Source organism: Bos indicus, chromosome 13, assembly GCF_029378745.1.
Source record: "Bos indicus isolate NIAB-ARS_2022 breed Sahiwal x Tharparkar chromosome 13, NIAB-ARS_B.indTharparkar_mat_pri_1.0, whole genome shotgun sequence".
In the NCBI taxonomy this organism is placed as follows: Eukaryota; Metazoa; Chordata; class Mammalia; order Artiodactyla; family Bovidae; genus Bos; species Bos indicus.
Window position 1 is genome coordinate 60,962,564 of NC_091772.1, and position 23,347 is coordinate 60,985,910.

The following is a 23,347-nucleotide window of genomic DNA, read 5'->3' on the forward strand; positions in this document are numbered from 1 at the left end:
TTAGTTTTGCTTGTATTTCTTTTGCCTTGTGAGACTGACCTAGGAAAACATTGCTATGATTTATGTCAGAGGATATTTTGCCTATGTTTCCTTTTGAAAGTTTTATGGAGTCATGATTTATGTTGGGTTGGCCAAAAAGCTGGTTCAAGTAACTTTTTGTTTAAGTCTTTAAGCCATTTTGAGTTTATTTTTTGTATGGTGTAAGAGAGTGTTCTAACTTCATTGATTTACATGCAGCTGTCCAACTTTCCCAACTACACTTGCTGAAGAGACTCTTTTTTTTCCTTGTATATTCTTAACTCCTTCGTCAAAGATCAATTGACTGTAGGTGTGTGGGTTTATTTCTAGGCTCTCTGTTCTGTTTCATTGATCCATATGTCTGTTTTTGTGCCAATACTATGCTGTTCTGATTACTAGGGGTAACTTTTTTGAATCCAGCTGTTCAATTGCCAGATCCTAAACAAGCAGTAAACATGACTGCCTTCCAGTTCTAAAAGATACTCAGCCTCAGTCTGCTAAATCTGATACTTGTATTCCCAAGGCTGACTTAATATAGTTCATTAATGGATCTTGTATGAGAGAAACACAGGGAAATATAAAAGCATTTATGCAATAGTCAGTCCTCATGAGGTTTTAGAGGCTTATGTTCTCACCAACATAAAATCAGCCAAGCAGCAGCACTCATGGCTATTATGTGAACTTTTGAATTAGCCTCCAGTCTTAAAGTGAGTATTTATCCTGACTGCCAATAGGAGTGAGGGTCCTGAATACTAAAGACCAAATTTAGAAAAATGGAGACTATCTAACGTCAATAAGAACTATAGTATCACATAGGAATTGACTGCTGATTTATTAGTCATTGATATTTCCCATTCAGATTTACATAGTTCATTGCAGACTCATATAGGACTAGATAAAATATCTAAAGGAAATGAATTTGCACCAAAATGTCTAAGGTTTGGACTGAGGAAACTGCAGTTCCATTACTTCTATCCAGGGACTCATATTCACAGTTTAAGAATTACATAATTAACTCCTCCCAAATTGGAAAGTTGGAATTCAAGGGGAACTAAAAAGAGCATAGGAATGTAGGATTTACCCGTTGGCATTATTTCCCTGTGCCCCAAGTGTATGCATCCATGGCTTTTCATGTAACCTAAGCAGCAATATCTTTTAAGTGAAATGAATATAATGAAAATCTTGGAATCATACCACTTCTATATAAGGACCAAATGTTTCAGTAAATAATATAAAGATGTGCTGATTGTTAGAAATTAAAAAAAAATTTTTTTCTTTACAGGGAATACTGAGGCCCACATCACCTCAGACCTGATAGCAAATGAACATTGTCGAGCTTTTGCCATCAGAGGGTAAGAAATACTATTCAGTAATAGAATGCGTGGTATCTAGATGATGAGAAGTGTTCCCATTGGCTAAAGCAGATCCTCAAATGGTGATCAAAGCCCTACTGAATTATACCATCCCAGTCCTTGGAATTCCTGAACATCTAGAATCTGAGACAAGGTTTGTTTCAATGGTAAATCGGGGACTCTATAACACTTTACAGATACCAGTGCTTATCATACTCCTTATTATTCCCAGTTTCCTGAACAAGTAAAATGAATTTTACCCTAAAGAATTCTTTGGCTAAATTGCACAACTTGCTTAAGATGACCATCAGACTTATTTTGGTTCAATGAAAATTAATTTCCTTTAGCTAGCATGGTATTTAAGCCCTTATCTGATAACAATGGTAAACACCCCTGATCAGAGACATAATGGGTTTGCTTGCTTCCTTAGGCTCATTCTGCCATCATGTGGCCAGATGATGGAAGGATCCCCCTGAGAAAGTGTCATCAACATAAGCCAGGAGATAACGCGTGCATAAAGTGTTCTAGTGGCAGGCTAGATTGTCATTTATGCTGGGGAGTATAATGACACCCCACCAGGTATTGCTGATAGCTCACACTGTCAAAGTGAAGAAGAAGCACAGTTGAATACATGCTTCCTATGTGAGACCAGCACCCAAGACTGAATGGCTTGTAACTCTCATTACATACCAAGGTTATATTCTCCAGCAGTAATTTATCATAATATACAAGATGAAGGAAAAAAGTCTCTAAAGGACTTATGGTAAAAGAGACAGGTTAGTGTTACTTTCTTTTTAGTTATCTTTTATAATTTTAATATTTTATTTTGTACCAGTTAAACTTGAAGCTTATAGTTTTATTCCTCCTTCTTTTAAAAATAAGCAGCTCAACATCATGAAACTTTGTACTAACTACAATTGTCCCAAATATGAAGTAAAAGCTCAACAAATCATTTGTCTGTAACACTTCAGACCTACGAACTGGGTGGTTGAAATGTAAAGGAAATGGAAAATTTCAAATTTTCCACAGACTGAAATCAATATTACTCAAATAATAAATAATTTAATGTTAAGCATCACCTCCTATCGTATTACTAAATATACCAACTAGGAGGAATTGATTATAATTATACTCAAATTATATTCCCCCTGATAAAGTGTCATCAATATAAGCCAGGACTCCCACTGCTCATCTTTCATAGCCACTGAGGCCTGGTTTATATGAGAAAATAATTTTAAAAAGATCGGAATTTGTGAAATGCCGGGCTGGATGAATCACAAGCTGGATGTTAATGGAGATATTTGGGAAGGTGAGATTGAAGACTAGTTAACTCCAACTGCTTAAGATGTGGAAATGGAGTAGTGCATACAGATGTTGAATTATAATTCTGTATACCTGAAACTTATATAACAATTTTAAAAATATGTGCAAGTAAAATGATTTGCCTTAATTTTTTGTCAGGCACACAAAGCAACTTTGCAGGATATTAAGGTGGCATTTATTCACTCTTCAGATGTAGATTATATGAAAGAAGTAGGTTTATATTTTCATGCATCACTACTAATTGACACATTCATACATTTTTCAATGTAACATAATTGAGAAATTTATAAGACAAAAAAATTTCAGAAAATGAAAACTAGATGTTATACTTAAATATTAAAACATGTCTGAAGCTCTGAGTAGTTAAAAATTATATATTTTCCCCAAAGCTTTGATTAAAGGGAGAATTCAGAGCTAAATTTACAGACTATTTTATCTCTGAGAACATCCCTCTAAGATATTCTGTGGGATCCCCACTAGTACTACTCCTCAAAGCTGAGGTAGGTAGAAGCCTTACTAGAATGGTACTGAGAGCCTGATGTCGTCTACTCCATGTTATAGTTCTTCCAATCTAAATTTCCGCTAAGGTAGTTCTCTTTGGAGGGTTCCCTCTATAACTGATTGGATAACTTGGTGTCATTTTGACCTGCTGCTTTTCAGAATAGAATTTTATAGATAATTAAAAATTTTTTATTACCACAAAAATTGTGGGTTACTTGATATTTATTAATGGTGTATAGTCCACTGGTTTTGAGTCTAGGATATAATGATACTGACTCGGAAGAATTTTACCCTATTCAACTTTCCTGAGCAGGAAATATATATATGTAAAATTTATATATCATTACCAACAAGAAGGTAGGGTTGATAATGATATATAAATTTTACACACACATATATATATATATTTTTTTTTTTTTTTTTTTTGGTCTGTGCCAATCTTAGTTGCAGTATGCCGGATCTTTCAGCTGTGGCATGCAGGATCTAGTACCCAGACCAGGGATTGAACCCCAGCTCCTTGCATTGGAAGCACGGAGTCCTAGCCACTGAACCATCAAGGAATTTCCTGTAACAATAATTCTAATATTAACTCTATCAACTCATATTTTTAATTCCTCTACTAGAATAAGAGAAAGCTTAATATATTCTCAAGCTGAATAAGCTGAACATTCTTTAATTATTTGTTTTTTGAACCTATTCCCACCATTGTAGTTCTAGTTCTAACTTTCTCAGTTCTTTCTAAAGGTCTTCTCTAATGAGCTATGGGGGTTGGTTTCCTATTGTTTTTTGCAACAGAGGGTTTTGAGGTATAACTTTGGCTTTATATCTAGATCTCTTTTGCTGGGTTTTGTTGGCATTTTGAAAAACTATCTTTCCTTATGATTTGATGAGTGGCTTGGTTGAAAGACTTTTTGAAAAAGAAGAGAAGGAAATTCAGCTCTGGTCATAAAATCATTATTTTTTCTTCCCTTGTGATTTAGAATTGGAGAATTATTTTTAATTTTTTTGCATATGTGTCCAAAGAGTCTGCAAGAATTGTTTCTGCGTTGTTAATAAGGATGCTTAATCTTAGAAATAAAAATGAAAGTGAAGTGAAAGTGTTAGTTGCCCAGTCGTGTCTTGACTCTTTGTGACCTCATGGATAGTAGCCTGCCAGGCTCTACTGTCTGTGGAATTCTCCAGGCACAAATACTGGAGTGGGTAGCCATTCCCTTCTCCCAACCCAGGGGTCAAACCTGGGTCTCCTGCATTGCAGGCAGATACTTTACCAACCAAGCCACCAGGGAAGAGCCAGAAATAAAAATAGTTTTTAAAATTGTCTTACTTAACAGTGTGGGGAATCTAGTCAATAACTCTGTGGTATGATGACAGTGCAACTAGACTTCTCTTGGTGGTCATTTTGAACCATATGTAAATACCAAATCACTATGTTGTGTCACAGGAAATAACATAAGGTTGTGGGTCACATACTTCAAAAGGAAATTCCTAGAAAAAGAAAAAAATGGTCTTACTTAAAAAAGAGTAGATGCAATCTTCACTCTGTAGAAACCACCAGACATCTCTCTCTCTTCTCTATGTTAGTAAGAGGAGTGAAGAGGAAGAAGGACACTGATAACAGATTGTAGTTATCAAATCTCCCCCTGGGTGAGATTTGGAGAAAGATACAGTGAGATTGTGGCACTAAAACAGAGAGGCATGATCAACATTTTTTGATCATGAGTTATTTCTGGGGGTCACCAGGAGGCCAGCAGCTGAGCAAGCTGCATTTCAGGGTTACTCTAGAGATTTGTCCATCCAAACTTGTAAGTAGAGGATCTCTGGTACAAAAGCACTCATTATCCATCTGTGGGTAAGATCAAAGAGAAACATTATTCCTCCTCTTTCCTGTTTTGTTTGGCTTAAGCAAACTCGTTTTCTCTATTAAATTAGGAGAATTGCAGAAACTACTATGAGGAATATGTGAATGCTACATACTCACTTTGCATTTGATTCATTAACTAGTTTGGGTATTGAGCATCTCTGTGTGCCTAGCAGGATAGGTAAGGCCAGACAGAGATAGAGCCTAAGTGCTATTAAATATAGGTTGGTAAGCAGTTGGAAGCATGAATTGTGGAAGACTTTAAACCCAGGTGGCACTAATGGTAAAGACCTGCCTGCCAATCCAGGAGACACAAGAGACGTGGACAAAAAGTCCATGCTCTTTCCACTGAACCGCTTTTCCCCTCAGTGTTGGGACTTTGTATTGTTTATGCCTAAAATCCAAATTCTTTAATCTGATATTTAAAGTGAGTGAGCTAAGTTGCTTCAGATGCGTCTGACTCTTTGTGACCCTATGGAGTGTGGCCAGCCAGATCCTCTGTCCATGGAATACTCCAGACAAGAATACTCGAGTGGGTTGCCATGCCCTCCTCCAGGGGATCTTCCTGTGCCAGGGATCAAACCTGTGTCTCTTACATCTCCTGCATTGGCAGGCAGGTTCTTTAACACTAGCACCACCTGGGAACCCCTTATATTGCTGTACTTATTGTTAAATATTTATAGTATCACACCTTGGTATAGATATTGATAATACCTATGATACAATGCAAAGAAGGAGAATATAGATATATGTGTATCATATAGCTCATAAATATGTTACATGTGTAAACCATGTGTGCTGAAGAGACAATATTCGTAAGGAAAAATCCCCGTCTTCCCTCGTCTTTCTCAAACTTGACTTAGCTAATCATGAATCTGTACTATTCCAAAACAAATCTTAGAGAAAACTTCTTGAGCTTGCCCAGAAAAACTAACTCGAATTTTTACTAGAAATGTATTGAATTCATAGAATATTTGGGAGAGATGGACATTTTGTGTCATCTTATCCAGGAACACAGGTGTCTCATCGTCTGTTTCCTGTATTAGTATTTTAAAGTTTTCCCCATGCAAGTCTTACATATGTATAATCAAAATAAAGTTGATAGACTTTACACTTTTGCTGCTATTGAAAATTATGTCTATTTTACATTGTATTTTCCACTTGATCATTGGTAACATGGAGAAATGCTGTTGATTTTTGTAAGTTGATTTTATGTCTAGCAAGCCTACTAATCTCTTTTTTGAGTTCTATTAGTTTGTCTTTTGATTCTATGGTTTTTCCAGGTTAAATGATTGTATCATCCACAAGTAATGACAATTTTTATCTCCACCTTTTCAGTCCTTGCACATGTTTCTTATTTTTTAACTAATTAATTTATATTAATAGGAGGATAATTAGTTTACAATATTGTGATGGTTTTTTTCCCCAACAGCATGAGCCAGACCTTCCACTGTTACAATGTTTTCAATGTTAGTAGGAATCCTTGTTTCCTTCCAATTTTAAAGAGAAAGTATCTAAAAGTTCCCTGAGTAAATAACAACAATTTGTCCCAAGAATTTGGCATATAATCTTTAATGCATTTAGTAAGTCCCCTTCTCCTCCCAATTTCTTAAGATATTCTACTACAATCGGTTTTAGAAATTTATAAAACACTTTATTCTGGATCATTGAATGTGATCATATAGTCCTTCTGCTTTTATCTATTAACATAAAGAATTACATTGCTAGACTTTCTGATTAACATATCATCCTCACATTTTTAGATATACCCTAATTGTTCATGAAGCAACAGTTAGAACTGGACATGGAACAACAGATTGGTTCCAAATAGGAAAAGGAGTACGTCAAGGCTGTATATTGTCACCCTGCTTATTTAACTTATATGCAGAGTACATCATGAGAAACGCTGGGGTGGATGAAGCACAAGCTGGAATCAAGATTGCCTGGATAAATATCAATAACCTCAGATATGCAGATGACACTACCCTTATGGCAGAAAATGAAGAAGAACTAAAGAGCTTCTTGATGAAAGTGAAAGAGGAGAGTGGAAAAAGTTGGCTTAAAGCTCAACATTCAGAAAACGAAGATCATGGCATCTGGTCCCATCACTTCATGGCAAATAGATGGGGAAACAATGGAAACAGAGGCTGAATTTATTTTGGGGGGCTCCAAAATCACTGCAGATGGTGACTGCAACTATGAAATTAAAAGACACTTGCTCCTTGAAAGAAAAGCTATAACTAACCTAGATAGCATATTCAAAAGCAGAGACATTACTTTGCCAACAAAGGTCTGACTAGTCAAAGCTATGGTTTTTCCAGCTATGGATGTGAGATTTGGACTATAAAAGAAATCTGAGTGCTGAAGCATTGATGCTTTTGAACTGTGATGTTGGAGAAGACTTTTGCGAGTCCCTTGGACTGCAAGGAGATCCAACCAGTCCATCCTAAAGGAGATCAGTCCTGGGTGTTCATTGGAAGGACTGATGTTGAAGCTTAAACTCCAAAACTTTGACCACCTGATGTGAAGAACTGACTCATTTGAAAAGACCCTGATGCTGGGAAAGATTGAAGGTGAGAGAAGAAAGGGAGGACAGAGGATGAAATGGTTGGATGGCATCACCAACTCAATGGACATGAGTTTGGGTAAATTCTGGGAGTTGGTGATGGACAGGGAAGCCTGGCGTGCTGCAGTCCATGGGGCTGCAAAGAGTGAGACACGACTGAGTGACTGAACTGAACTGAATTGTTCATTTTATATTTTAACACATTATTAAATTTGGTTATCTACAATTCTATTTGGAATTTTGGCACATACAGAGATACAGAGAGATATGGTCTATTTTCTGTCCTTTGTTATTCTTATCTGGTTTGAAATCAAGATAACACTAAGCTCCTAAAATCATCCAAGCAACTCTTATGTTTCCTCTATTTTCTGGAACAACTTGTGTAAGAGAGGAATTGACTGTTCCTTCAGGTTTGCAAGATCTGAGGTGGCCGTAAAATTCATCCATAATTAATGTGAACAGGACACATTCAAGAATAAAGGAGACCATTATTAATAATTATGCCAGGGCAAAAGAGCGTGAACAAAGACTAGTCTAAGCAAAACAAACTAGAACTCAATGTTAATACTTTATGGGTATGGGAGTTCGTGGGAGAAGAGGCCTCTTCGTACCACGTCAATGTCTTCATGCTTGGTTGATCTATGCAGGTTTGCGTTTCTTTCAGTACTACTCTTGATGGATCGCTTTTCTTTGAAGTATTTTTTAATACTTATTATGCATGTTCGCTTATCATAGAGCAAGATGTTCTGTAAAGTTGGCATGCCCAAAGCACTGTATGTAAGTTTCATATTCCTCCAATCTCTTTCAAGCTAGCACATTTTGTCACACACTAATTTGTTGAAAACATTGGGCCAGTTGTCCTAACAGTGACTCACCTTCTGTTTTATTTATTTTTCTTTAGCTTGTTCACCAATATATCAGGTAAATTGGAGGCTAGTTCTAGGGGCTTTATTAAGTCAAGTTAATATGTTTGGCAAAAATGCATCAGAGATGAAGCTATGTTCTTCATCAGGATTTGACATCTGAACATCATCTAATATTCAGATTCACAATGAAATTAAATTGATAACGAATTTTTTTATTGAACAGTGCTGGTTTCTCCCTTTATATTCAACATAATCAATATGGTGCTACTTTTGTATTTACAAATGTCTGGTTCCATCTCAATCATTCACTTTGTGGTTTTAACGCTAATTTTAGTCCTTGACGGAGTCAATAGTTTCTTTAGAATTTGCAAGATAAAACTCAGTAAAATAGAACTTTCCCTTACGAACTAGAGCTATTTGTTTACTAGAAATACAGCTCCTATTAGAGAGGCAGGATAAACACATAATTCATTCAAATTAGTTACCAGTTTCCAAAGAAGTTTGCTTCGTGGTTGCTTCAAATCATAAAATATGAGCTTTCCTGGTTTATCTTTGGGCATCACTAGGCATTCATGTCTCTTCATTGATTAAATGTATTTCAACCCATTATATTTGGCTTTATTTTTGAAGCTCAAATCGTCATAATTTTAACAAGTAAAATTTCTTCCAGCTGGCTCCTATGTCCTCTTAAATGATCCCTTTACTTTTTTATTGAAATAAAATTATAAATATTTATTAGTGTCTTAAATAAGTCCAAACAGTAAGTCTAATAAGTAGTGCAATTTCAAAATAGTGGTGAACATAAATGATATCTCAAGGTATATGCAATATTTTTAATATGATATAAAATTATTTTTCTTTTGGTGATAGAGTCAAGAGAATAAATAATAACTAAAAAAATTGTTGACCATATTTATAAATCAAGGAAATGCTCATATTGTAATTAGAGATTAGTGATAATAAAGACATCATTTCTCCATTCATGTACATAACTCTCAACTTATGAAAATGTACCAGTGGGAAAAACTTTGGTCTCAGAGTGAAAAAATAAACTTAGTTTGGCAATCTAGTGCTGCACATTCTCTCTCCCCACCCCCCCACCCCGCCATTTTTGTTTAGATTCAATTGACATACAACATTGCATTAGTTTAAGGTGTTCAACATAATGCAGGCTTCCCTGGTGGCTCGTGGATAAAGAATCCGCCTGCCAATATAGGAGATAGATTCAATTCCTGAGTTGGGAAGATCCCCTTGTCATTCAGACGCTAAATTGTGTCTGACCCCAGGCTTCCCTGTCCATCACCAACTTTCGGAGTTTGCTCAAACTCATGTTCATTGAGTCAGTGATGCCATCCAACCATCTCATCCTCTGTCACCCCCTTCTCCTGCCTTCAATCTAGCCCAAATTCAACCCACTACCCTGCCTAATCCTTATGAAACCGTTTACCACAGATTGGGACTTGAACACACAGTGCCTGGTTTCAGGACCTAATGAAGCTCAGGTTCTTGATGTCTCATCGCAGAAAGAATTCAGTGAGAGACACAGTGATAGGTAAGGAGTGGATTTATTCAGATACAGAGAGAAGCACACTCCACAGACAGAGTGTGGGCCATCACAGAGAGTGAGTGCGGCCCTGAAGTTTGGCATGGTTAGTTTTAATAGGCTGTGTAATTTCATATGCTAATGAGTGGGAGGATTATTCCAACTATTTTGGAGAAGGGGTGGAGATTTCCAGGATTTGGGCCACCACCCACTCCTTGGAACTGTCCTGGCACCTCTGGGTGTGTCATTTCACTTGCTGATTGAGGATCAAGGTCTTGTCTTGTCTGCCATCTTGGTCCCATTTGATTCTAATGGGTTTTATGTTGTGTCCTTGGGCTATGTCATTCTTTCCAAAGTTGTGCCCCGCCCCTTTCCCTCCTGTTACACCTACACCCAGATTCATTTGTCCTAAAATTCCATCCTTTCTCCAGACCACCCCACCCAATCCTATCTTCCCTAATACAGCTCCCCACCTAAGAATCATCCTGACTCTATCTCCCTTAACTGTAAGCTCTTCCACCCACTGTCCACCTCAATTCATCCCTTAATATACAATATCATCTCTCAGAGATCCCTCCCCTTTGAAACCTGGACTCAATTTCTTGCCCCTAACCATAAATCTCAACTCAACAATCAGAAAACGAAGATCATGGCATCTGGTCCCATCACTTCATGGGAAATAGATGGGGAAACAGTGGAAACAGTGTCAGACTTTATTTTTTGGGGCTCCAAAATCACTGCAGATGGTGACTGCAGCCATGAAATTAAACGACGCTTACTCCTTGGAAGAAAAGTTATGACCAACCTAGATAGCATACTGAAAAGCAGAGACATTATTTTGCCAACAAAGGTCCATCTAGTCAAGGCTATGGTTTTTCCAGTGGTCATATATGGACGTGAGAGTTGGACTGTGAAGAAAGCTGAGTGCCGAAGAATTGATGCCTTTGAACTGTGGTGTTGGAGAAGACTCTTGAGAGTCCCTTGGACTGCAAGGAGATCCAACCAGTCCATTCTGAAGGAGATCAGCCCTGGGATTTCTTTGGAAGGAATGATGCTGAGGCTTAAACTCCAGTACTTTGGCCACCTCATGTGAAGAATTGACTCATTGGAAAAGACTCTGATGCTGGGAGGGATTGGGGGCAGGAGGAGAAGGGGACGATGGAGGATGAAATGGCTGGATGGCATCACTGACTCGATGGATGTGAGTCTGAGTGAACTCCAGGAGTTGGTGATGGACAGGGAGGACTGGCATGCTGCGATTCATAGGGTCACTAAGAGTCAGACACGACTGAGCGAATGAACTGAACCATAAATCTAATTAAATTTTAAATCAGTCAAAGTCCTATCTGTTATTTTGACAGAGAAAATGTAATACTTAAATAGAACATTAATATTAGCTAATTTAATTTTAAATGTAATATACAGAATTGCTAACTAAGCATTTAAAAATTGAAAAACATTAAAAAGATAAAATTTTGCAGAGACGGCAACTGCAGGAATCCGTTACCACTCCCAGGGATGAGATAACAAGAAAGGAGATTGGAAGCATTAAAGCTTTGAAACTTGGAGGAGAAATTGAAACTTGGAGCAGAGCTGAAACTCAAACCTCTAAGGCAAGAGCTCTGCTTAGCTAGAGCTGATATCTCTGTGAGGCATAATAAGACTGGCTTTGTAAATGTTGGAAATTACAAACTGAGTCCAGCTGCTGCTGAGGGAATGCCCTGCCAGTGTTGGGGTGAAGAAGCAAGGCTAGGGTAATGCCAGTGGCAACAGGAAATACATAGGAAGCCCTGAGGAAGCAAAGAGGATGGAGCAAGTCCTTCTTCCTTCTCCCACCTGGTAGTGTCCCTCTAGCAACCCCTCCTGGCAGAGCTTAAAGAAGTGACTAGCAAAGGAGAAAAATGTTTTGCAGCGTGCTACCCTCCGCAATGCAGAGCAGACACACCAGTGCTAGCCTTGACTCTGACACATGCTCAAACCTTCAACCATTCCACCACTGCAGCTGCACCAATAAATCTAATTTGGCAGGAAAGAATCAGAAAGAGATGCTAACATGTAATGAATATGGGGGGAAATTCATCAAGATGCCTGAAACCAGGCTTCAGTTGCTTGCCATCCTAATATAAGACTAGTATCTTAAAACAGATCAGGACTACAGCACTACTGAGACAGTCCCATATTATTTGAGTTTCATGGGCAATTTTCCATGACAAAAATGACTTTCCATGACTTTTCCATGACAAAAATCAGGATATGAAATTCCATGACTGCAGGACCCCAGAAGTAGTTGGCTGATTCATGAAGGATGGAAAATTGTTTCTGTGGAAAAGCTGAACTCTGGCATTATTAACTGCTGAAGCAAGCTGGGTTTGTGTCAGTGAAGTACAGAGAGGGAGAAAACTTATCTGAGGCTGACTAGCAGACAGACAACATTTAATATATGTCCTTGCTAGATCCCATTTGGAAAGAGCTGGACATTGGCCAACATCCCTAACAAAAGGAGGCTCTCCCTCTTATTAAAGCAAACTGAGAAATGGAAACCATCTGTCCTTTATGTGAGACACAAATAATAATGGAAGTATTTTTTAAAGAAAAGAATTTTAAGTATTAATAATAAATTGTCTTTGTCCACCTGAAAGGAGAGAGCTATAAAGGACTTCATATGTACTCAGGCTCGTGCTAGGCACGTAGGAGCCAAGAAGACAGAGAGGCGGGAATTAAAACTGTGGGAAAAAGGAAAAAAAGGAAAGGGGGAAAGTGAGAAGGTCAATTAATATTTATCAAGCAGTTATTTTTTGTCAGGTTTTGTTCTAAACAACATGTGCAGTAGATACAGATAAGGGAGGGGATGTTCAGAGACGGGTATTAACTTTCCCAAGGTCATCAGCTCCTGAGAATAAGAATGAGAATGCAGATATTTCTGAAGTCTTAAACAAAGTATATTTTCTTCATAGAGATAGAGTGAAAGAGATATTTATAAAATGATACTGCTGAATCAATTATTAATGTGTGTGTTAGTAGCTCAGTCATGTCTGACCCTTTGTGATCCCATAGACTATATAGCCCACCAGGCTCCTCTGTCCATGGGATTCTCCAGGCAAGAATACTGGAGTAGGTACCCATTTCCCTCTCCAGGGTACCTTCCTGACCCAAGGATCAAACCCAGATATTCCACCTTGCAGGCAGATTCTTTACCGTCTAAGCCAATTTTTATTAATAGCCATCATTAATCCAAATATATCCAACTTTGGGTTTAGTAAGAAACCAGTGGGGTCATTTTATTTTTTTTGTTTCATTGTATGAGAGGAGTTGGAAGATCCAGTGATCCCCTTCTGACTTTTTATCTTTAAGAAAATATAAAATAGAACTCTTTTGTGACCCCATGGACTGTAGCCCACCAGGCTCTTCTGTCCATGAGATTTCCCAGGCAAGAGTGGGTTGCCATTTCCTTTTCCAGGGGATAGTCCCCAACCCAGGGATCAAACCTGCATTTCCTACATTGCAGGTGGATTCTATACCACTGAGCTACCCAGGTCTCCCAAATTGCAGGTGGATTCTTTACCAGCTGAGCCACAGGGAAGCCCAAGAATACTGGAGCAGCCTATCCCTTCTCCAGAGGATCTTCCCAACCCAGATATCAAACCAGGGTCTCCTGCATTGCAGGTGGATTCTTTACCAACTGAGCCACCAGGGAAGCTATGACAAGTATCATCAGTTCAGTTCAGTTGCTCAGTTGTGTCCAACTCTTTGAGACCCCATGAATCGCAGCACGCCAGGCCTCCCTGATCATCACCAACTCCCAGAGTTCACTCAAACTCATGTCCATCGAGTTGGTGATGCCATCCAGCCATCTCATCCTCTGTCGTCTCCTTCTCCTCCTGTTACCAATCCCTCCCAGCATCAGAGTCTTTTCTAATGAGTCAACTCTTCGCATGAGGTGGCCAAAGTATTGGAGTTTCAGCTTTAGCATCAGTCCTTCCAATGAACACCCAGGACTGATCTCCTTTAGAATGGACTGGTTGGATCTCCTTGCAGTCCAAGGGACTCGCAAAAGTCTTCTCCAACACCACAGTTCAAAAGCATCAATTCTTCAGCGCTCAGCTTTCTTCACAGTCCAACTCTCACATCCATACATGACCACAGGAAAAACCATAGCCTTGACTAGACAGACCTTTGTTGGCAAAGTAATGTCTCTGCTTTTTAATATGCTATCTAGGTTGGTCATAACTTTCCTTCCAAGGAGTAAGCATCTTTTAATTTCATGGCTGCAATCACCATCTGCAGTGATTTTGGAGCCCCCCAAAATTAAGTCTGACACTGTTTCCCCATCTATTTCCCATGAAGTGATGGGACCGGATGCCACGATCTTCGTTTTCTGAATGTTGAGCTTTAAGCCAACTTTTTCACTCTCCTCTTTCACTTTCATCAAGAGGTTTTTTAGTTCCTCTTCACTTTCTGCCATAAGGGTGGTGTCATCTGCATATCTGAGGTTATTGATATTTCTCTCGGAAATCTTGATTCCAGCTTGTGCTTCTTCCAGTCCAGCATTTCTCATGATGTAATCTACATATAAGTTAAATAAGCAGGGTGACAATATACAGCCTTGACATACTCCTTTTCCTATTTGGAACCAGTCTGTTGTTCCATGTCCAGTTCTAACTGTTGCTGCCTGACCTACATATAGATTTCTCAAGAGGCAGGTCAGGTGGTCTAGGATTCCCATCTCTTTCAGAATTTTCCACAGTTTATTGTGATCCACACACTCAAAAGCTTTGGCATAGTCAATAAAGCAGAAATAGATGCTTTTCTGGAACTCTTTTGCTTTTTCCATGATCCAGTGGATGTTGGCAATTTGATCTCTGGTTCCTCTGCGTTTTCTAAAGCCAGCTTGAACATCTGGAAGTTCACAGTTCATGTATTGCTGAAGCCTGCCTTGGAGAATTTTGAGTATTACTTTACTAGCGTGTGAGATGAGTGCAATTGTGCAGTAATTTGAGCATTCTTTGGCATTGCCTTTCTTTGGGATTGGAATGAAAACTGATCTTTTCCAGTCCTGTCGCCACTGCTGAGTTTTCCAAATTTTCTGGCATATTGAGTGCAGCACTTTCACAGCATCATCTTTTAGGATTTGAAATAGCTCAACTGGAATTCTATCATAAATGTAACCAATTGGAACTACAGACCTCATGGAGGTTACGGTTAATTTCACAGGACATAGCAACAAACTTAGAAGTCCGGGTGGTTTACAAAACTTCTTTGTTAGCATTAATCCTCATAAGAATAGCTTTATCAAACTGGATATTATCTGCTTTCCTAGTAGACTGTGAGGGAGGAAGGAACATTTTCTTCTTATTTTGTTGAAATTTATTTCACCAACAGTGAGTAGGATTTACGGTTGCCAGGACAAGTGCTGGAACCTCAGTGATTACTGAGGAAGGGAGGGAAAAGCAAGTTTAAAACTTACAGACAGAGACAAAAGAAGTTTTTTAATAAGTAAAATATGGAGCATATAATGTTTTACATTCACAATTCCATTCTCTGTTGCCACAAAATTTACCCTAGCCTTGAATTTGCAGTAAATGCCTTAGCATCTTTTTACAGGCCTTCTTTTTCTAGAATGTATTGGAATCCATGTGAAAACATTTGTTACCTATTAGTTAAGGTTGCAAATAATGCAACATTCCATAAATGTCGTTGCTTAATAGAAAGTGTTTCTTTCAGCACCATTACCATCCTTCAAGTATTGGGTCTTTTTTTTTGTTTGTTTTTTTAAGGGATTACCCTCTGTATATACTTTCCTTTTACCAGACTTCCAGATATCCTCACTCAGGCTCCCTTACACTTCTTTTCCTCCTCCACTTTCCCTTTTATACACTCAAACGTTTCTGAAAATGTCTTAATTGTCTCTTAACCAAATGATAAGAGTCATTGCTATCTATCATTTATACATGAATTTGTACAAGAAATCAATGAATGGCAAGCCTCAATTCCCCTTCAAGAAACCCATTTTGAGTAAGAATTTATAAATTAAGGCTTCAAAGCTAACTCTTACCTGCAAGACTGATACCTCAGTCCAGCCAATAAATTGTTACCTAATAAATTACTGTTTGCCTTTGAAAAGAAAATAGAGTTTAATCTTTGAGAATCAATTTCTCCTCTTAGTCTTCTTTCAGGCTCCTGGACAGCACAAGTCTAGCAACTCTGGTTACCCACAGCTTTTTTGATTTAACTGGTCAACATGCAGAGGTGTCCAGAAAGATCTCAAAGCATACATCTCTTGGTGTATACTCTGTTGCACCATCTAGAATCCCCATCAAGACTGAAGCCATAATTCCCCTAGCTTCCAAGAGTGTTGGCTGCCAACAGCTGAGTCTCTCTCTGGCCTTATCCGCTATGGAAAGAAGCTGCCATACACAAGGTAAGGTTATATGTCAATTATACCTCAATAAAATTGATTGATTGATTGATTGATTAAAGGGAAAATAGAAAGCTATTCTAATAAAGAGGCTTTTGTACAATTAAAAAAAAATGTTTATCTGGGCCATACTTCATGTATATATTTTTAAAAATCTGTCTAAATATTAACAATAGGCCTTCAAATGTAGGGGCTCCCCTGGTGCTGCAGACGGTAAAGAATCCACCTGCAATGCAGAAGACATAGGTTTGATCCCCGGGTTTGGAAGATCCCCTGGAGAAGGGAACGGCTACCCACTCCAGTATTCTGGCCTGGAGAATTCCATGGACAGAGGAGCCTGGTAGGCTACAGTCCATGGGGTCACTGAGTCAGACATGACTGAGAGACTTTCACTTCAAATGTAAGTATGAACTGCTTTCTTTACCTGAAAACTATAAAATTAACCACGTTTTAAATAAAATAAATATACAATACGGTTGAGCAATTCTGAAAGAAATCTGAAACATACTAATCAAGACTAAATGCTAAGATATTCTTTCTCTGTGTGTATCATGTTATAGATTACATAAGCAAAGTGAGAGAGTAAATCTTTGGTGCAAACAAGCAGTTAGTTACTTATAAATACCAAAGCTGATGTGCATACAAAAGATGCCTGTCAGTTTCTGAAGGTCTGAATTGAGTCCTGATTTGGGCGAGGGTAATACCTGTGAGCACCGTCACAGGAGGTTTGTTAGTTGAACGTAAAAGCATAGGTTTTTAAGAGAAGGATCTTTGGAAATTTCAACTTCACCAGAAGTGAGGGACACTTTATTATTTTTACAATTGTCTAAGTCATAAGATGCTCTGAATCATAATGAGTCATTGCTCTTTTGAAATCAGAGAAAACACATTTGATGAAGGGAGAAAGGCTGTCACCTATACAAAACACCCAGGTAGCAAAATTTGCTAACTCATATTCAGAATAGACTATGGATGTGGAGTTCAACTTTCTCTTCTCAAGTCTACCAGTCTTCCTCCTTTATTGAATTCAAATGTCTTTTTTCATTAGTTTTAATATACGTTAATATATACTTATGTGTAGATATACAGTATATACCTAACCAAACAATGCATTGCATGACAATGTGTACTCTAATGTTAAAACAAACTATCTTATCAAGTATATTTTACAACAATGTATATAATACTTTGATTATGATATCCACCCCAACTTGAATGGTTTGAAGAACAAATTTATTTATATCAGTAAAAATACATAAGTTTTAAAAGATTAGAACTGTGTGGTAACTATAGACTCTATTTCCTCTCTCTCCAAATGTTAACTTTTTTTTAAGTATCAAGATAAACAAGGGTACCTACCCAATTGCCATAATTCTAAAGATCCTAATTCAATAACAGATTTCAGGAAACATATTTAAGTTAACTTTAAATCATAGTTCATAATTTGACAAAGGAATAAGGACATCATAAACTATACCCAGATGCTGTAAGTGGTGAAACTATCAATCCACATAAATGGAATGTTATCTTAAGTTTACAAAAGACAAATTTATAAACACTATATGCTTAAATGAGTAAGTAAGTATTAGTCACTCAGTCATGTCCGACTCTTTGCGATCCCATGGACTGTAGCCCACAGGTTCCTCTGTCCAGGGACTTCTCAAGGTGAGAATACTGGAGTGGGTAGCCATTTCCTTCTCCAGGGGATCTTCTTCATCCAGGGATCAAACCCAGGTCTCCCACATTTTGGGCAGATTCTTTACTGTCTATGACTTATTTAATTGAAGACCTAGGTTTACATTTCATATCTTTAAATGTTATTATAATTAATAAAAACTGATCTACAAAGTATAAGGAATTTAGGTATTTAGTAAAATAATAAAAAGTCTTAGATAAACTAAAAATTTCATTTTTGTATTTTCATTTCCCACTGAAACAATTCAGAGAGAATAAGTATTGAGTTCTTTTAAACCAAAACTTATCAAAAAATAAAAATATTTTCCTGGCTTGGGAGTATTGATGGGAACTGGATGTAACTATAAAAATCTCTCTCTTAACTAAGCAGTGTTAAAAACTTTACAGGTGGTGAATCTTGTAATGCTGAGGGAGGAGGGAAGCAAATTGTTTATGATTTCTTTATACAAATATAATAGATATTTTTCTCACAGCATAGTTCCTAAACATAGGCAAGCTACTTCAACTGATTTCAGCTGAAAACAGCAAACTCTTCCACGTTACAAAATATCCTTCGCTGTGTTGGATTTATTGCAAGATATTATACTACTGTACTTTGTGGATAATTCAAAGTATTCCCAATGTTATTTTGAATTGACGTAATTTTTTGCTTTGAATGAGATTAGAATCTCTTGGAAAAAAGACTCTTTAGCTAAACTAAAAAAAAAAACTTTACAGAAGGTTTCATAATGCCTTTTTATGGTTACTCATTATTAGGCTAAAGTCAATTTGCATATCTTTTGTTCCGAATATTGTACTCAGCAGGAACACTTAGATCATTTAACTAAAATTAGATTTCCCCTTTTCTCATCCAAAAACATAGTTAAGTGAAAGTATTTATATTAGAACACAAGAAAACCATTTAAATCATTTTTAAGAACTTTGTGATTTTGCACATTTCTTCATACATTTTTATTTGTTTTTTTTTTTTAATTTATTCCTGAAACAGTATATTATCCTTCTTGGCCAAAATATTTTAAACAACTCAATGATTTAATTTCTTCACTTGCAAAGAACATTTTCAAGAAGAAATCCATTATGAGATTCAGTCCTCAAAGATAGATTTCGTAAGTATTTAATGTACTTAATGTATACCCACATGTTACAGGTTTAACTGATGTCTCAGTTCCTCAAGCACTTGCCACTTTCTCCTAGGCTGGAGAGCTTTATCTTGAAGTGCTAGCAGATTTAACACAATAGATTTTTCCTCCCCAGTGTTAACAAAAACCTTTATACCCTTTCCAATAACTTCCTTGGGCAACCTCACCTGTCTAATGTCTAACATCTTAAAGGAAACTTCCTTCTTTTCTCAGTCATGTCATATCTACGTCAGCATTTAAATATATGTGGCTTCTACAACTGTGCATACTGAGGTAGCGTCAGAAAGTATCAGAAAGACTCTAAAATTAAAGAATCTTATTGGATTCTCCACTCCTGGTCTCTCAATTCACATCATCTCACATATGGGGGAAAAAAAAATCTCACGAACAACAGAAGAAGATATAAATTATTGGCAAGCTGGATGTTGTAGAGCAACTCCTATTTTTCAAGGAAAAGGGGAAAAAATGAACATCTATTCAGAAGAAAAAACACACAAAGCTGCTTTGAGCTTCAGTTCAGTTCAGTTCAGTTCAGTCGCTCAGTCATGTCCAACTCTTTGCGACCCCATGGACTGCAGCACATCAGGCCTCCCTGTCCATCACCAACTCCCGGAGTTTACTCAAACTCATGTCCATTGAGTTGGTGATGTCATCCAACCATCTCATCTTCTGTCATCCCCTTCTCCTCCCGCCCTCAATCTTTCCCAGCATCAGGGTCTTTTCAAATGAGTCAGTTCTTCGCATCAGGTGGCCAGAGTATTGGAGTTTCAGCTTCAACATCAGTCCTTCCAATGAACATTCAGGACTGATCTCCTTTAGGATGGACTGGTTGGATCTCCTTGCAGTCCAAGGGACTCTCAAGAGTCTTCTCCAACACCACAGTTCAAAAGCATCAACTCTTCGGCGCTCAGCTTTCTTTACAGTCCAACTTTCACATCCATACATGACTACTGGAAAAATTATAGCCTTGAGTAGACGGACCTTTGTTGATAAAGTAATGTCTCTGCTTTTTAATATGCTGTCTAGGTTGGTCATAACTTTTCTTCCAAGGAGCAAGCATCTTTTAATTTCATGGCTGTAGTCAATGGCACCCCACTCCAGTACTCTTGCCTGGAGAATCCTGTGGATGGAGGAGCCTGGTAGGCTGCAGTCCATGGGGTCACTAAGAGTCGGACACAACTGATCGACTTCACTTTCACTTTCACTTTTCCCTTTCATGCATTGGAGAAGGAAATGGCAACCCACTCCAGTGTTCTTGCCTGGAGAATCCCGGTGGGCTGCCGTCTATGGGGTTGCACAGAGTCGGACACGACTGAAGTGACTTAGAAGCAGCAGCAGTCACTATCTGCAGTGATTTTGGAGCCCCCCAAAATTAAATCTGTCACTGTTTCCATTGTTTCCCCATCTATTTGCCATAAAGTGATGGGACCAGATGCATGATCTTAGTTTTCTGAATGCTGAGTTTTAAGCCAACTTTTTTACTCTCCTCTTTCACTTTCATCAAGAGGCTCTTTAGTTCTTCACTTTCTGCTTTGAGCTTCCTGTGAATTAAAACGTGGCCTCTAGGGGGCAGCAGTTCCCTAATACTGAGGACAGGCGACATTTCAGGTTGAGGGCTTCATTGCTGGGATGGTCCGTACTCCAAACTTTGTTTCCCAACAGTAGAGGGGTATTCTCACAAAGTAAGAAAACTTATTTGCTTGGAGGAAAATAAAATGCAACACTAATCCGTGCTCAAACTTACAAACATTCACTGCAGGAGAACAGAAACAGGGAATCCTTCTCTAAGGCCATTGTTGATGGCTTCTCACGTAAAACTCTACCGATATGCCACAAACAAACGTGGGGCAAAAGTCATAAACCCGCAATCAGCAACAATTACAACATTTTAAAAAACTTTCCAGTGACTTTATAGATTCTTGGGAAATGGTTCTTTACAGTGTTTGTAAGACCCAAGTGGAAATAAATCTTACCTCTCTTTAGACAGCTTATGAAAGTGAAGCTTAGTCACTCAGTCATGTCTGACTCGTTGCAACCCCGAGGACTGAGGCCAACCAGGCTCCTCTGTCCATGGAATTCTCCAGGAAGGAATACTGAAGTGGGTAGCCATTCCCTTCTCCAATCTTGGATGAATATAGATACAAAAATCCTCAACAAAATTCTAGCAAGCTGAATTCAACAACACATTAAAAAGATCACACACCATGATCAACTCGGGTTTGTTCCAGGGATACAAGGATTCTTCAATATACACAAATCAATCAATGTGACGTGCATGCATGTGTGCGTGCTGTCATTTCAGTCATGTCTGACTCTGTGCGACCCTGTGGACTGTAGCCTGCCAGGCTCCTCTGTCCATGGGATTCTCCAGAGAAGAATACTGGAGTGGAGTGCGTTGCCATGCCCTCCTTCCTGACCCAGAGATCGAATCTGTGTCTCTTACATCTACTTGCATTGGCATAAAAACAGATGCATAAACCAACGGAACAGAATCAAAAGTCCAGAAATAAACCTTTGCATATACAGTCAACTAATATTGAACAGGGAGGCAAGAAGAGCCAATGGTGAAAATACAGACTCTTCAATAAATGGTGCTGGGAAATTTGGATATTCACTTGCAAAAGAATGCAACTACACCCTATCTTACACCACTCAAAAAATTAACTCAAAATGGATTAAAGACTCAAACGTATAATCTGAAAACATAAAACTCCTAAAAAAAGAACATGGGGTGGGGGAAACTCCTTGACATTGGTGTTGAGAAAGATTTTTTGGAATTGACCCCAAAGATATAGGCAACAAAAGCAAAAATAAGGAAATGGGACTAAACTAAAAGGTTTCTGCACAGCACAGAGGATATTCTCTTTTTAAAAGAACGAGTGTTTCACAGCAAGAATACTGTAGGGATTAAGACCGAAACCAAACAGACCTGGGTCTGAATCTGACTCTGACATTTATTACATGAGGGGCAGTATGGTCATTCATCTGTTTTAGATGCCTGAAATCTGCATTGACTTATATTCGAGTAATTTCCTACCATATGAGACAAGGTGAGAAAATACCTCTCTCTCTCTGCAGCTGGGAAGATCACAGTTTTGTTTCGTAGTCCCGCTAGGGTAAGGGCATGTGATCTCTAGCGCCAGTGTTCTCTTTGCTTAAGATCCTAGTTCCACTCAGAAGATCAATTCACCAGTTATTGGGTTATGGTTTTGTGGTTAGCGAGTCCAAGGGAGGCAGTTCGTCAGAGGGACATGCTGTACAGACAAAAAACAGTTTACTTCTACAACATTCTCTTTGAAGTGAAACTAATAGAAGAATCAGGTGAAATTTTGATTTTTTGACATAATGAAGACTTTCAAGGAAATAAAAATGGAACACAAAAAGAACCCTCTAGAACTCAAAGCAATATGATTGATTTAAAATTGTATTAAAGTAAGTCAAGAATGGTCACAAGAACTGAATTGGTGATCTGTATGATGAAATAGAAGAAATATTTCACAGTGCAAAACAAAATACGCTGAAATGAACATTGTTAGCTGGGGGATGCTTCCTGCACTTTCCTCACGCTTTCATGAAAAGACTTCTGCTACACACTCCAAAAGGGAAAAGTACCTCTCCAAATAATGAGCTCAAGAATTAGAAGGAGGACACGTACAAGTTATAATTGTTATAATTAGAAATTTCTCAAAACTGAAGAGAAATATGAATTTTTACATTGAATGGATTCACCAAATCCCAGGCATATCCATGAGAGAAAACATTTATCTAGATACAAAATGGTAGAACAACAAAAAATTCCCAGGACAGAAAGGCATTATTAGGAGATCTAGGCAAAAGATACAAGTTCCAACAAACGAAAGAGTATCAAGCTAACATTAGACTCTCAAACTAACATTTGATCTTAATATCAAACTAATATCTGCAATTCTGGAAACTGGGAATGCAATACAATAACTTTTTTCTTTTGCTGCGCTGAGTCTTCGTTGCTCTGACATGGCTTTCTCTAGTTGCGGGAGCCGGGGCTACTCTGCATTATGGTGCACAGGCTTCTCATTGCTATGGCTTCTCTTG

General features: G+C 38.1%; 1 long non-coding RNA gene across 1 annotated transcript; it reads right to left on the reverse strand.

Moving 5' to 3' along the window:
- On the reverse strand, window positions 1-23,053 carry LOC139186551 (uncharacterized). Its single transcript, XR_011570169.1, has 3 exons — window positions 22,339-23,053; window positions 21,250-21,399; window positions 1-5,037 (listed from the first exon to the last, which is right to left on the reverse strand). It is a non-coding gene; the product is annotated as an uncharacterized lncRNA (long non-coding RNA).
- Between the last annotated feature and the right edge of the window lie 294 nt (window positions 23,054-23,347).